The sequence below is a fragment of the Protopterus annectens genome, chromosome 4.part1 (assembly GCF_019279795.1).
Source record: "Protopterus annectens isolate FY-2018-M chromosome 4.part1, PAN1.0, whole genome shotgun sequence".
In the NCBI taxonomy this organism is placed as follows: domain Eukaryota; kingdom Metazoa; phylum Chordata; order Ceratodontiformes; family Protopteridae; genus Protopterus; species Protopterus annectens.
In genome coordinates, this window is record NC_056734.1 from 264,429,746 (window position 1) to 264,443,599 (window position 13,854).

The 13,854-nt window shown below is 40.6% G+C and overlaps 1 protein-coding gene across 4 annotated transcripts in view; it reads right to left on the bottom strand.

Moving 5' to 3' along the window:
- The window catches only part of KCNMB2 (potassium calcium-activated channel subfamily M regulatory beta subunit 2), a 1,871,591-nt gene that overhangs the window by 311,018 nt on the left and 1,546,719 nt on the right, over positions 1–13,854 (bottom strand). The gene's annotated exons all lie outside the window — the stretch shown is intronic.

Consider the following 13,854-nt stretch of genomic DNA (forward strand, 5'->3'; position numbering starts at 1 on the left):
TAAGTCTTGTTCAGTGCTTATAACACAACTGGGTTGAATGCAGCAGTTAATTATAAAGTTATTTTACAGAGAAAAAGTGTATGTGACAAGTGCAAATGAAAAAGTATGCACTGTCTTTTCTTTTATTATTTGTACTGAAAAAATATGCATAATATACACATATATTTTAGCATATTGTAGCTTTTTTCTGGTGTTTTAACCTATGTAAATGCACCTTTTAGCTAATGTGAAAGTATTGCACGAAAGCAGGAGTGCTACTTTAACTGGAAGTTTGCACATTGTCTTGTCCTTGATGAAGTACACTTGTTGATTGGCCACTATTTAATAAGATAGGGTTTAAAACATGTTTAGATTACAAGTTTTCTTTAGTTCTGATGAAGGCCTTTTTGAAGGTCAAAAGCACTTAACCTGAGCAACACTGTGGAAGTTTAGCATTTTTTGTGGATTTCTGTGAAAATAAAAGTCCTTTTGTACGGAGCTCCTGGTAGTACCTCATTTTTTGATGATTTATGCGATGTTTTTACTTTGTTTCACCTAGAGGCTTTGTATTATTATTATTATTATTATTATTATTATTATTATTATTATTATTATTATTATTATTATTATTATTATCATTATTATTATTTATTAATCTGTTAAGGCCTCCATGACAAATTTCTTGCTAAAATCCAAGCATTCATGCTGGCAGTCATTTTTCTTTCTTTTTAATCAGTTAAGTCAAGCAAGCATACTGGATTTTTGTACTACTTGTAGGCTGTGGACACCTCCTGCCTTGAACTCCAAGGCATCTTGGCCTTTAGATATTCAGTCACTTAGCCATTCAAAAATATTTCCAGAAATTTCTCTGCTTCCGGAATCAAAATTCCACTATGCATGTGTACATCTATTCCATAGGTCCATGTCATTACTTTTGAAATGAGACTATGCCAACCCTTCTCCAGTTTATGCATACTTCTCTACTTTACCATGATTAAGTAAGAAGACTTCTGAATAGTTTCTTTAGTATGGCCCTTAGTTCCTTGATGATCATGGATTGTGTCCCCTGCAGTCCCACTGACTTGTTTATGAAGGAAGTCTTTCTTCTGTCAAGGATTTGCATCCATTCCTGCTTCCTCTCCATCTAAAATATGTGCAGTTTAACTTTGGCGTCCTTTATTTACAGTTGGAAACTGTTGTGCAAACATACTTTAACACTCACTTCATTATATCACAGCCTTTTCATATTCTGTCATTTTTTACATATATATTATTAATATATAATTATAATTATAATATTAATTATTTAATATTTATATATAATATTTTATTATATATAAAATATTTTAAGTACAGCTTAACCAGTGTTTGCTATAGTTTCTTCTTTTTTCTGTTTTGGCTGTCAATCCTATTTTTACTGATTGTGCTATCATGATTCCTTCTCTCACTTGTTCTGAATAAGCCTTATATTTCTTTTCCTTTTTTGTTACTTGTTGCTGCCACTATCAACCATGAGCCAATCAGCTTGTTTGTTCCCCATTACTGGGGTGAGGGTCAACTTGGAAAATATATCAATTAAACAATTATTAGAGATCATTTAAAGGTTTTATGTTTTTAGCCCAACATGTCTCTGATAGCGTGTGGAGCTGAAGAAGGACATATAATAACTTGCCTGTGTCTACGCTGGTCATCCCTCACTTTTGTAAGGCACACTGCCAGCAAGCAAACCCATCCCCTCACCTTAGTTAATGAATGTGGTTTCCTTGGTGTCTAGAGAGAAATTACACATAGGATGTACTTCCTAAGCACCTGCTACTCTCCACTCCCCCCCATGCCCCTTCAGTCCTCTCCCCTCCTGACTGACTCCTCCATTGTTAGAACCATTAACAGACTCCAGGTCAACTAGGTCCACGAAAGGGCTCTGTGTCTCTTAGTCATGCAGACTCAGGCTCTATATTTTTTTGAATGCCACTCTTATTTCCCATTACCATTTTGTATATTATGAAAGTTTGTGTTATTTATATCCTTTTATTTTAATTTGATTGTAAATCACATTACTTTGGTAACTGTTCCTCCTTTGTTTTCTCCCATTTCCTCAGAGCAACTTTTCTGATAGTTTTTCAGACATATCAAACAGCCAGAAGTATACCATTCATTTCTTATATCTTGAGAAAAGCAGTATTCATTATAACAGTGCATGATGGTCATTTCATAATATTAATGGCAACATTCTGTCTTCCCTTATTTGAGTGTATAAGGTATTATAACATATAACACTATTTACATCTGACAGTGTATTAGTATATATTGTATGAGCCATGCTCCATAAGATATAGTCCATAACATATTTAGAATCATTATCCTGATCATAGGAGGTTACTAGGCTATTGGCCCTAAGGCCTCTACAAGCCTAGCCATGTTATAGACCAAGATATATAATCTACATCTGCACATGAATCTAAGATCAGCACCAATTGACCCTGTTTAAGAGGAACATAGGTGAAACCACCGGTGTAAATTTATAGTTTCCCATCCGATTCCCAGATTACGCTTACATAGGGTCATTGAAGAGCTCTGTTTTACATGAATTGGGAATTTCTTCAGACTTGCACCTCTGGGACACATAACTGTCTCTCCAGCATGTCCTGTTAATATTACAAGCAAGTTTAAGATCCCTAGAGTGAGTGAATCTTGTCCTACTGGATTTGTAGATGTGTAGCAGCTTCATCAAGGCGGGATCAGAGACTGCTCTGTAGGCCAAGCACAAGTCACCTCTAAGCAGTCTATATGATACTAAGTAAAGTGATAGGGCCTTCAGTCTGTCCATGTAGGTCATGTGTTGTAGGCCCTGATTTTCTTGGTGAGAAACTTCTGAGGTCTATCCAATTGCTGCAGATGTCTGGTGAGGTACATACAAAAAGGAGCATTGTACTCTATTATTGGTCTAATGAAAGTCAAGTACAGTGAAGTTATAACTTCCTTAGGCTTGGATGCTATACCCCTGGTTATAAGGTGTGCAATGTAGAGGGCCTTCCTTACTACTGTGGATACCTAATGATCAAAATTAATGCTGCTATCAACTTGCATTCCTAAATCTCTCATCACTGAGTTTGAACTTAGGGAGATATTATTAATGTTGTAATTAGCAGGGGTTTGTCCTTTGCCAGAATTGATGATACTGCATTTTTTTGCATTTAGTTTAATTCTGTTACTTTGGCACCAGTCATTTGTCTGTATAATCCCATTATGTAGGGTTGACATATTTGGGGGATTTGATGATTGCATCCAGTTTGCAGTCATCAGCAAACTTGGTAAGCATAGACGATCTATTTATGCCTGGCCTTCTGAAAAATAGATACCAAACAGTAGGGAGCCTAGCACAAATCCCTGTGGAACACCACTGGTAAAAAGACTGCTAGCAGAGTTAGCATCCCCAATTCTGACTGCATGTGTTCTGTTTGTGAGCCAGTTGGCAACCCATCTAGTGACATAAGGGTTAATCTCCATCTGGGTATGTTTCTCTAAGATGCCTGAGTAAGGGATATGTCAGATGCCTTGGCCTAGATGAGATAGGCAATGTGAACTGTTTTGTCTTCATCCAGGGCCTTGGTGACATTCTCGAAGAAGTCCACGAGGTTTATCAGGCAAGAAACCCCTATGTCACTAGATGGATTGCAAACTGGCTCAAGGACAGAACCCACATGGTTAGAATTGCTGGAGCCATGTCAGACTCCAAACCAGTTACAAGTGGTGTCCCACAAGGCTCAGTCCTGGGACCTCTCTTGTTCGGTATATATTTCTCGGAGGTACAGGCCAACACGGAAGGACTGTGGCTGACCAAGTTCACAGATGACTGCAAACTGGGTGCCATAATCGACTCTTCAGTCGACACAAGCATCCTCCAAAAGGGCCTCATAGAAACAGACAACTGGTGCCAGAGCCATGGCCTCAAGCTAAATGCCAAAAAGTGTATAGTCATTCCCTTTGGCAAAAACAAAGTGCCCACAAATTACCACATAGGTGGTAATGCATTAAGTACAGAAGAAGTAATTAGGGACCTGGGGACCCAAGTTGATAGCAATCTCTCATTTGACAACCACGTGGCCAAAGTGGTTAGAAAAACATTTTATATAGCCCACCTAATCATGAAGGGATTCACATCTAGATCAGGGGACGTCATTGTGCCTCTTTACTCATCCCTCATCAGGCCCATAATTGAGTACAATGCCCCTTTTGGGATGTACCTTACCAGACACCTGCAGCAGCTGGAAAGACCCCAAAAGTACCTCACCAAGAGGATCAAAGGGCTCAAACAGATGCCATATGCTGCCCGGTTAAAGAAACTCCAGCTCTACTCAGTGGCATACCGCCTGTTCAGAGGCGATCTGTGCCTGACGTATAAAGCCATGTCCAACCCGGAATTAATGGACATGCTGCACCTCAGAAAATCCAAATCCCATCGAGCTACGCCGAGAGACTTGAACCTCAGCACTGAAATAAATAGGACATGCTGGAGGGACAGATTCATAACCCAGAGGCTCCCTTCACTCTGGAATAAAATCCCAGTCCAGGTTAGGCAGAGTCCCTCATTGACTCTCTTCAAGAGGAATCTTGATGAGTGGATGGGAGATCGTAGGTTTACCCCGGGTATCACTTCTGTGTCACTGTTAGACAGAGGCACAGTATACTAACCTCGAAAAAGGGCATAGCAAAATAAATTTAAAATGGGTGGCGAAAGCCAAACACATTCTAGCTAGGCTTATAAATGCCCTAGGGCAGATAGCCTAGTATGAACCTATGAACCTATGAACCTATAATGAAGCCAAACTGGATCTGGTCAAGAGTTTGAAAGTCACCTATATCCTTGTTGATAAGATCCCTGATCATTGTCTCCATGGCCTTGCAGATAAGGGTTGTTAGGCTTATGGATCTATAGTTCCCATGGTCGGTTGAGGGATCCCCTTTGTGCAAGGGAATTACAGGTGTTCTGTTCCACTTAGCTGGGACAAAGCCAGTGCTTATACTGAGATGGAAGAGCGTTCTCAGTGGTTCTGCTAATTCCTGTTTTAGACCATTTTAATAAGCAGCTTGAGATGTTGTCCGATCCCATAGAGGCTGTGTTTTTGGCCTTGGAGAGTGCGCTATAACCTGTTCTCTGGAGATACTAGGCAGAGGATTGGTGACACATATGTTATATGATTGGTGGGGACGGGGGGGGGGGGGCGGGGGTGAAGTTTTTGCCAAACTTGTCTGCTATGAGGTTGGCAAACTCCTTAGGTTCAGTATAAGTGGTACCGTCCACAGCTAGTTCGACACAAAGCTGGGCCTTCCCTTTTAGATTTCAGGCATAGCTAAAGAATGCTTTGAGACTTACCTTAGATAGGGATGCTAATTTAGTATTTAGTTTCGTAATTAGCTTTAGCGGACTTTACAAGATGTTCAATCTGCTTGCTTATGTTTTGGAGGGAGTTCTTCCTTTACTGGGACCGTTCCCTCTTGTTTTTTGACAGCAGTTTCTTTCTCTTATTGTATAACCTATTTCTGCTGGAAGCCTCCCAGGGTGGCTTATTTTTTCATGAGGATCTTGATTTAATCCATTGAAGTATGGCCAAGTCCATACATTTATATAGGGGTTTATACAGGACATTTGCATATACCTCAGTATAGCAGTCAGTGCTGTCAGTGTTGGCAGGGGCTCTGAAACTACTGATGCCATCACTCAGTAGACTATGGTTTGCTTTGTAGAAATTGTTTAACCTTTTTCCTCCTGAGGGTGGGTCAGGTACGATCATTACTTCAAATTAGGCTGCTTTATAACTGAACATTTCCAGGGATGGCCCCATACATGGGGTGGTGCAACAATCCCCTATGCTAGAGAACACTATGTCAAGGATGTTAGAGCACTTTGAGGGGGTGCTGACTACCTGCTTCAGAGCATTTGTGGTACCAAAGTCCAGGAACCTTTGGGTGAGTGTGTTTGTGCTCATATGTGTTACCCAGTCCATGTAAGGATAGTTAAAGTCACCCATGGCCATTGTATTTGGCTGCAATGAGAGTGACTCAAGTAGGTCCAAGTAGGCTGTTTGGTTTTCATGATTCATTGTGGGGGACTTATAGCTAACAATGACGTGGAAAGGGGTCTTTCTTACAGTTATTTGGACTTGTAGTAACTCCAGGGAGTCGTACTGTTTAATCAGTCTAGAGGTGTATATACCTTTAATGAAGATGGACACTCCTCCTCTCTTTTTATTCACATTTTTGTGTAGTCTGAATGTGTGGAAGGCATTGTAGCCCTGCATGGGCAGGGTACTTTCTAAGGCTTTGAAACATGTCTCTGTGACAGCACAGACATCAGCATCTTCCAGGGTGAAAAGTGCTTCAAGTGAGGTATGGTATTTCAGTTAAGACCTAACAACTTTTAGTTCTTAATAGCATTTATGCTTTTCCTGCTTTGCATGCAAGCTTTTCTTTTTTACAACTAGCAATATCAAACAGATAAGGCAAACAATATAACGGTTTATAAGAAGCAAACAACAAAGGGACATCTTGCATCTTTTGGTGAATAATATTTTACATTGCTTTGTTCTTGTCCCTTTTTATAAGAACACTTTTACTATGAATATATTAATCTATGAAGTATAGGTTACATTATAGTAAGAATACATCCAGATGTGACAGATACACTAACCAAGTGGTACATGCCTTCGAATATACTGTATACATTGTTCATAGGTTCATAGTTTCATAGTTAGGTACTAGGCTATCGGCCCAAGGGCCTAAGTAAGCCTAGCCAATAAGGTTCCCTGGCTTACACCACCCCAGAATGTTATTTTCCTGTGCCCCTGTCGAGTAGAGCCACAGAAGTGATTCCTGGGGTGTATTATCTATTTCCCATCCACTCATCAAGATTTTTCTTGAAGAGTGCTAATAAAGAAGTTTGCTTGACATAGATGGGTAGCTTATTTGCGAGGATGGGAAGTCTCTGGGACAGGAATCGATCCCTCCAGCATGTCCCGTTTATTGTGGTGACAAGGTTTAGGTCCCTAGAGTGTGTAGCATGGAGGGATTGGGATTTCTTTAGGTGTAGCATGTCCAACAGCTCTGAGTCTGACATAGCTTTATATGTTAGGCAGAGATCACCTTGGAGTAGGCAATATGCTACGGAGTAAACCAGGAGTTTTTTGACATGGTCAGTGTAGGGCATCTGTTTGAGGCCAGTAATCCTCTTTGTGAGGTACTTCTGTGGCCGTTCCAGCTGCTGCAGATGTCTTGTGAGGTACATTCCAAAAGGGGCATTGTACTCTATAATGGGTCTAATGACTGTTGAGTAGAGGGGAACAATGACTTCTTTTTTCCTGGATGAGAACCCTTTTGTGATGAGGTGTGCCATGTAGAAGGATTTCTTGACTAATGTAGTGATTTGATTATCAAAGGAGAGACTACTGTCCACCTGGGTCCCAAGGTCTCTTATCACACATTCAGCATTAAGTAGACTGCCGCCTATGTGGTAGTTCATGAGTACAGAGTTTTTGCCAAAGGGGATGACAATGCAATTTATGGCATTGAGCTTGAGGCCATGGCTCTGACACCAGGCATCTGTCTTAGTGAGGACTTCTGTAGGATGTCCACATCATTTGGGGACTGGACTATGGCTCCTAGTTTGCAGTCATCTGTGAACTTTGTTAGCCAAAGGCCTTCTGTGTTAGCCTGTACGTCAGAGAAGTAGATACCAAACAGGAGGGGTCCCAGGACTGAACCCTGTGGTACTTCACTTGTCACTGGTTTGAAGTCAGATTTGTAGTCTGCAACTTTTACAGTGTGGGTTCTGTCAGTGAGCCAGTTGGCCACCCATCTTATGAAGTAGGGGTTTATACCTAGTTTAGTGAGTTTAGCTATAATTCCAGAATGGGGGATGGTGTCAAAAGTCTTGGCGAGGTCAAGATAGGCTGTGTGAACCACCTTACCCTTGTCTATGACTTTGGTGACTGCCTCAAAGAAGTTGATCAGGTTCAGGAGGCATGATCTGCCTTTCATAAACCCGAACTGGGTGGGGTCCAGAGTTTGGAGGTTACCAATGTCTTTGTTTATGAGTTCTATGAGGATACATTCCATGGCCTTGCAGACCAGGTTCGTCAGGCTCATAGGGCAATAGTTCTCGGGATCAGTGGTGGTTCCCCATTTGTGGAGTGGGATAACTGTTGCTGTCCACCATTCAGTGGGTGCAAAGCTTGATGTGAGGCTATGACTGAACATGGTGCTTAGGAGGGGAGTCTGTTCATTCTGAAGTTTGTGTAAAATGCAGCCTGGTATGTTGTCTGTTCCCATGGATGCTGTGTTTTTGGCTTTAGAGAGTGCAGCTTTTACCTGCATAGTTTTGATTACAGGGACTCTGCATTCTTCCTGTATAGATATGGGCCCTTTAGGAGGTGAGAGGGGGGTAAAATTAGCACTGAACCTATCTGCCAGGATGTTGACAATATCAGTTGGTTCTGTAATTTTCGTGCCATTGTGCTGTAACTCAGAGCAGATCTGGGTGTTGCCATTGAGATTCCTGACATAGCTATAGAATGCTTTGTGGTTGTCCTTAGAATCAGTGGCAATTTTGTTTTCCTAGCTAACGTTGGTGGATCTTCTAAGGCATCTCAGCTTCTTACTGAGACTGACCAGGGAACTCCTCCACTCATGGGATTTTCCTCTCTTTTGCAACAGTTTCTTCCTTCTGTTGTAGAGTTTGTTTATGGCAGGGGACCACCAGATTGGCTTCCTTTTTTTGGAGGATAGCATCTTGGTTCTGTTAGGGAAAGCATGATCCATGCACTCGTGTAAGTGCTTATAGAGTGCATTTGTGTAGGATTCAGCAGTTATAACTGTATGGGTGTCATGAAGTTCGCCACTTGTCTTAAGAAGCATGAAGTTGGCTTGGAGAAATTTTTTACCATGTTTCCTTAATGGGGGGTGGGGGCGGGATGTGGATATCTAGGGTTATTAGCTTATGGTCGGATCTGACCAATGAGGAGTTGACTTCAGGTGTGGAACACCGGTCACTCATGCTGGTAATGACTAGGTCTAGGATATTGTTGCCCCTGGTAGGGGTGTGGATAAGTTGATCCAGGGCATTGGAATTTATGAATTCCAGAAAGCATTGAGTGAAGGGGTTGGTACATGAGTAATTTTCCCAGTTAATGATGAGGTAGTTGAAATCCCCCATTATTAGGGTGTTTGGTTGAACCCTAATATTTTCCAGTATATCAAGAAAAGAGGGGTGGGAATCCTGGAGCATGGTGGGGGATCTGCAGCAAGCTACAATTTGGATTGCAGTTTTGCCCAGAGTTAGTTGAACTTGGATAACCTCGGATGCATTATGCTGAGCAACTAGCCTGGAAGTGTGGATATCCTTAATGAATATGGACACATCTCCACCTTTGGTGTTCCGGTCTAGGTTAGATGGCTGAAAAGTGTGGTATGAGTTATAGCCTGGTAATGCAGGGGTGCTCTCTGGAGCCTTGAACCAGGTCTCAGTCACTGCACAGATATTGATGTTCTCTATTTTAAGGGGGTGCCTCGAGGGAGTGCATTTTGAGATTTAGACTTCTAGCATTGAGCAGCATTACCCTCAGTTTTTCCTTGCCTGTTCCTGTTATGGTGGTGAATTTGTCATTTGAACCTTGCCTAAAAAAGGCACTATAAGGATGGCAAGAACCTTAGCCAGTATCCGGAATCCCAGGGACAACAGAGCAGGCCATCTCTGGCAAAGCATCGTGGTCTGTCGACCATGTCATCCCAGGCAGACAGATACTGGATCCCCTTAGAATGACTCCAGAAGCTTAGCCAATTGTTGTAGTCAATAATTTTGTCCTTGTACTGCGGTATCATTCTGGGCAATGGCAGGATGCTACTCAGGGCTAGGGTCATACATGCCTGGGCTACAAGATCGGAGAGCTCTTCCATGTCTCTTTTCATGTAGTCCAGGGAGGTACATCTCAAGTCGTTCACACCAACATGGACAGTGACAGTCATATTTGTACTTGCTGTGGAGTGGCCTGAGTACGTGGGTTATGTGGCAGATCCTGGCACCTGACAGGCAGCTGAGAGTAACCTTCTCCTTGTTTAGCCTGGTGAGTGGGACATCAGTGTGCTTGACTATAGGGTCACCTATGACTAGTGTGTTGGGTATGTTGTTTTGCTTTATGAGCTGTGGTTGAGTGGCACACTGAGTCTGTGGGCTATGTGTCATTTGGGTTGTGTTGGGGGGGGGGGGTTTGCTTGCTTTTTTCCTTTGGAGGTCTCTGTTGCTTGAGAATATTATTATTGAGAGCCTCTGCAAATATTTTTGTGTTTCTATGTGTGGATTTTGGTGGTGTATGTTTAGTGGGACTATGTGGTGAGTGTGGTGTGGTGCAAGTGTTTACCTTCTCCTCTTGACTGTCAAGTTCAGTCTTGGTTGAAGAGAGCCTTGCCTCCAGTTTGGCTAGATAAGTGCATTACTGGCAGGTTGTAGTGTTGTGTGGTAGGAGGAGAGGATTGTCTATGTACATGAGGAAGTTTCTACATTGCCCCAAGATGCCCAGATTCACCAGATAGACAGGAGAGAACACTGGGAGCTGATCCTTGGACATGCCTGAATAAAAAAATATTTTCCTCTATGCAAGTGAGGAAAGTGAGTACAAGAGCTGTTTTTCTCTAAGCAACTGAGGAAAGTAAGTACAAAGACTGCTTTCCTCTAGGTAATGAGGAAGGTTGAGCAGTGTAGTAATTTGTAGCTTATGTAGTGCTTACAACAAGTTCTGAACAAGTGATGAGCACGAATAAGCAAATTCAAGTGCTAAAACTAAGATTTTGTAAGTATGTGTTTTTATTGTAACATATGGCATTATTTGTAGAAACTAAAAAAGAGAATTAATATATTTTGTAAACAGAATATAAAAGTAAAAAATAATGTTTTGATCTCCGGTCTTCTTCAAAATAGTTGCAGATCAATGATTCAGGTTAAGTACATTTTGAACAAGCCAGCTTTCAGCCTAGTTCATCTTCTTTGTCAGTCCTTTTGATGCATTGTCTCCCACACATAATTTACAGAGACATTCTACCAAGCATGCCAGGAAGAGTCATACTTGAATTTAATTTTATATCACACTAGATATTGTAAATCATTTAACTGACATTCATTTAAAAGGAAAAAAAAACAAACAAAAAAAGAACATTAATTCAAGGAAAGCAGCCCTGAGAAATGTATTTAAATGTCCAAGGTACTACAGAATTGCAACCTGAGTTATTGAATGCCAGTATGCCTAAGCAGTTTTGTGCAGCAGTACCATATATTATTAACACAAGAGTTACAATTTGTAATATTTAGAAAAGGTCTTATTTGGATAGCCAACCATTTCAGAATGATCATCAGTGCAAAAAAGACTTTATGGTGAACAAGCAATCCTCTTTCTTCTGCGCAATTAATTTTATAGTCTTTTTCCTGTTTTAAACTGATTGCCAGTACCAATTAACTATATTGTTTCTAATATAAGTATTGCCCTTTTTAGCCATGTAGATGACATTTAAAGTATGTTATGAACAGAACTATGCATTAACAGAGTATGACATGCTGGAGAAAATAAAGAGGCAAAATAAAGACTGAGCACCTGTAAAATTAATATAATGATTCATAACTAGCAATGAGGCCTGAATGGGTCCAGATCTGAAAAGTTTCTGCTAAAACAGTGCTCGTCTGTCACTCTGCTTCTCTAGAAAAAAAAAACAACTTTTTTATCAATAAGACAGAAATACAAACTTTTCCAAAACTGAAACCATCACAAACACAAATAAATGAATAATGACGGCTTGGTGCTTGAGGACTACATAAACAAGAATTTTAGCTGTTGTATTTGAACAGCCAGAAACACATTCAGGCCTCTTAATTTACAAATAAATTAGATTTTTTGGAGGGAGGGAATTTGAAAAATACCTTTTTTGTTTTAATAAGAACTTTTGTTATTATGTTTTTATGAACAATGAGAATAGATGAGAATCACCTTACTACAACGAACATCAAAAGAATACTGCCTGCAAAGTAAATAAATTCTTCATGACACATAATGTTCCTTTAATTTCACTCCACCTAGGCATGAAAATGCATCTTAATCAGTATATTTTTCTTATGCATACTACAATGAATATGAAAATAATCTGCCCTACTGGTCACCATACTATTCTAGTCTTTTGAAACCTGTTGATTTTTTTTTCTCTCAGCTATGAGCAAAAACTATGTCATTTAGTGGGGTTCAAGACAAGTCAATGAATGAGATCTGAAATCACGTCATTATGATCAGCGTCACAGAAGCCCAACTCTCTAATGTCTCCATGCCAAAAAGCATATTAGAAAACAGTATCAAAAAATAATTAGACATCAGTGTGAAGACGGCACCTGCATGTATGGGAGTGCAATACAAACTACTCAATGTTTGAAATACATGTTACAGGGTGGGAAGCTGCAGTAATTTATTATAACATTTCTGAGGTCACTGTGCCTTGAAGAAAAGGTCACCTACATGTCTCCAATGTTGTCTGAACTCAGAATTACAGTAATAATGTAAGGGAATTAGATGCAAAGCAGCACAAAAATAAATGGTACAGTGGGACTTTTCTCATGGTGAAATGACACATGTGCTTCTTATTTTGGCATTCCATAGATTTTTATCGATGTTGTTTTTGGCAAGTTGATGATCTGATGAGTTGTTATTTCACAATCCTGATTTCAGCATTGTTTTGTTTAGGCAAATCGCTAACTGACCATGAGCACAGTGTAATGCATATTATCTAATTATTACCTGATATCATATGTCGAAATTAAGGATGCGACTTGTTATGACACACTGCTATTCTGCTGACATTGGTTCATAGGAGGTTACTATGCTAATGGCACTAGAGTCCCTGCAAGCCTCTCATAAGAGGTTACTAGGCTCTCAGCCCTAGACCCTTACAAGCCTAATCATAGTTAAGCCGAGTTGCCTCAACTGTCAGTGCTTAGGTGAGTGAAGTTCACAGAGGTAAGAATCTATGGTATTTAATACTGATAGTCTCTGTCCATGATGGACATGGGTGCCACCCCAGCAGTGAATCTGCAGTTACTCATCCATTGATCTAGGTTGCGTTTAAAGGCATAAGGGAGGGGAAGTTTCTGGGAAATGTTTCTATCTTGCTAACATGATTTGCTAATGTCAGAGGCTAGGTTAAGGTCTCTGGAGTGAGTGACCCTCATGCAGTTTGATTTATGAATGTGTTACATTTCCATTAGGACCAGGTTAGAGAATGCCCTGTAAGCCAGGTGGCTGCTTAGCAGCCTGTAGGAGACAGACTATAGTGGTAGAGCTTTCAGTCTTTCCCCCTAGGACTTGTGTTATGTACCCTGCATTTTCTTGGTAAGAAACCTCTGTGGTCTGCACAGCTGTTGCAGGTATACAGTGAGGTACATGCAAATAGAGCATTGTACTCAGTTATCGGTCTGACAAGGGCCAAGTATAATGAAACTGTAACATCCTTAGATTTAGGTGTGATGCCTTTACTTTTGAGAGTGCCACATAGAAGGATTTCCTTACTACTATGGATACATGGTGTTCAATGTTCAGATTGCTACCAACCGCAGTACCAGATCATGTACCACTGGATCTGCACTTAGAGTTGTGCTGTCAGTAATGTAATTAGCAGGAATGTCAGCTTTTCCAAAGGGAATAATAATGTATTTTTTTGCGTTTAGCTTTAATCTGTGGCATTGACACCAATCATTTGTCTGCATTAACCCTTTCTGCAGTATATTAACATCACTGGAGGACTCAGTGATTGCGCTTAGTTTGCAATTGTCAGTGAACTTGGTCAGTCACAGGTCTT